Source organism: Otolemur garnettii, unplaced genomic scaffold, assembly GCF_000181295.1.
Source record: "Otolemur garnettii isolate 467f Iridium unplaced genomic scaffold, OtoGar3 scaffold00249, whole genome shotgun sequence".
Lineage (NCBI taxonomy): Eukaryota > Metazoa > Chordata > Mammalia > Primates > Galagidae > Otolemur > Otolemur garnettii.
In genome coordinates this window covers 807,192-809,765 of record NW_003852644.1, presented here as the reverse complement: position 1 = coordinate 809,765, position 2,574 = coordinate 807,192, and the positions used below count along the sequence as shown (strand labels likewise).

Sequence of the window (2,574 nt, the reverse complement as noted above, 5' to 3'; positions counted from 1 at the left end):
GCACTCCAGCCTGGGCAGCATAGCAAAACTCTGTCTCTGAAAAAAGAAAGAGGAAGAGAATTGAATTTTATCAAATGCTGTGTTTTCTTCTTTCCTTTTTTTTTGAGACAGAGTCTCACTATGTTACCCTCGGTAGAGTGCTGTGGCGTCACAGCTCACAGCAACCCCAAATTCTTGGGCTTAAGCGATTCTCTTGCCTCAGCCTCCAAAGTAGCTGGGACTCCAGGCGCCCACCACAACGCCTGGCTATATTTTTTTTTTGAGGAACATGAAACAAAGTGTTATTTGTTCATTTCTTGCATTTGAAGTACTCTTCGATGACATCCTTCGCCTGAGATTCTTTGCCATAATCCTTGACTACTACACAACTGCAGCCAACCACTTTACAGGGTTTCCCCTCTCTGTCAATTTTACAAATGCCTACCCATTCCCCTCGTTTCATGTTGTCATCAAACTTAATTAGGTTGATTTGGTGTTCAGCACAAAGGGCCTCCACCAACTTGACATACATAGGCTCATCATAGTTGGATGGGCTTGGCGCTTGTCTAAGGCTTTGGCAGCTTCGTGGATTCCACGTGCAAGGCCATCATGGATGAGGGCAATCTTCAGCACCTCTTGTAAAGCAGTGTTAACGTCCATTACACCTCTAGCAGCAATGCCTTCCTCGGCCGTGGTGGGGGGTGACGGGTAAAATTGAATCTTGAACTCACTTAAGCCTCCGACTTCATGTCGGCAGCAGCAGGGAAAGAGGAACCTCCTGGCTATTTTTTTGTTATAGTTGTCATTGTTGTTTAGCAAGCTTGGCTGGGTTCGAACCCACCAGCCCTGGTGTATGTGGCTGGCACCATAACCACTGTGCTATGGGCACCGAGCCTTTTTTTGTTTGTTTTTGTTTTGTTTTTGAGACAGTCTCACTTTGTCACCCTTGGTAGAGTGCCGCGGAGTCACAGCTCATAGCAACCTCAAATTCTTGGGCTCAAGCGATTCTCTTGCCTCAGCCTCCCAAGTAGGTGGGACTATAGGAGCCTGCCACAATGCCTGGCTATTTTTGTTGTTGTTTTAGTTGTCATTGTTTGGCAGGCCCAGGCTCAGTTCAAACCCGCCAGCTCTGGTGTATGTGGCTAGCATTCTAGCCGCTGAGCTAAAGGGGCTGAGCCTTCTTTTTTTTTTTAAGACAGAGTCTCAAGCTGTCACCCTGGGTAGAGTGCTGTGGCATCACAGTTCACAGCAACCTCAAACTCTTGAGTTTAAGCAATTCTCTTGCCTCTGCCTCCCAAGTAGCTGGGACTACAGGTGCCCACCACAACGCTGGGCTATTTTTTTTTTTTTTTGCAGTTTTTTGTTTGGAGCTGCGTTTGAACCTGCCACCCTCAGAATATGAGGCCAGCGCCCTACTCCTTGAGCCACAGGCACCGCCCAGGCCAGGCTATTTTTTTGAGATGGGGTCTCACTCTTGCTCAGGCTGGTCTCTAACCTGTGAGCTCAGGCAATCCTCCCCTCTCAGCCTTGCAACTGCTGGGATTACAGGCGTGAGCCACTGCACCTGGCTTCTTTCTTCTCTTTTATTTATTTATTTATTTATTTATTTATTTTGTAGAGACAGAGTTTCACTTTATCACCCTTGGTAGAGTGCCATGGCATCACATAGCTCACAACAACCTCCAACTCCTGGGCTTAGATGATTCTCTTGCCTCAGCCTCCCTGAGTAGCTGGGACTACAGGCACCCACCACAACACCCGGCTATTTTTTTGTTGCAGTTTGGCCGGGGCTGTAGTCATACCCACTGAGCCACAGGCGTGGCCCCTTTCCTTATGTTTTATTTTGATAAAATATACATGTAAAATTTACCACTTTAGGGCTGTGCCTGTATAAATAGCCAGGCTGTGTGGTAGGTGCCTGTAGTCCCAGCTACTTGGGAGACTGAGATGGAAGGATCACTTGAGCCCAAGAGTTGGCGTTTGCTGTGAGCTATGATGCCATTGCACTCTACTAGGGGTGCCAAAGTGAGACTCTGTCTCAAAAAAGAAAAAGAAAAGAAAAGAGAAAGGTTGAATTCATAGAAGCAGAGAGCAGGCCGGGCGTGGCTCACGTCTATAATCCTAGCACTCTGGGAGGCCGAGGCAGGTAAATTGCTTGAGCTCACAAGTTCAAGATCAGCCTGAACAAAAGCGAGACCCCCTTCTCTACTAAAAGTAGAAAAACGGAGGCACAAGGATTGCTTGAGCCCAAGAGTTGAGGTTGCTGTGAACTGTGACACCACGGCACTCTACCCAGGATGACATAGTGAGACTCTGTCTAAAAAAAAAAAAAAGAAGCAGAGAGCAGAACAATGTTCCCGGGGATTGGGGTTTATGTGAAGATAGGATCATAGGGAGAGGAGGATGGGGTGATGTTGCTTAAAGGATACAAAATTTCAGTTAAATAGGGGGCACAAGTCCAAGAGATTTACTGTACACGGTGATGACTATAGTTAATAACAATGTATTCTTTCTTTTTTTTTTTTTTTGAGACAGAGCCTCAAGCTATCCACCTGGGTAGAGTGCTATGGCATCACAGCTCACAGCAACCTCCAA

General features: G+C 46.7%; 1 pseudogene across 1 annotated transcript in view; it reads right to left on the bottom strand.

Annotated features, from left to right (window-relative positions):
• Window positions 1-251: 251 nt before the first annotated feature.
• The window catches only part of LOC100963592, a 16,403-nt pseudogene continuing 14,080 nt past the window's right edge, over window positions 252-2,574 (bottom strand). Inside the window, exon 2 of the transcript XR_154888.2 lies at window positions 252-722. The product of XR_154888.2 is annotated as a 40S ribosomal protein S12 pseudogene (transcript). The remainder of the gene's footprint in view (window positions 723-2,574) is intronic.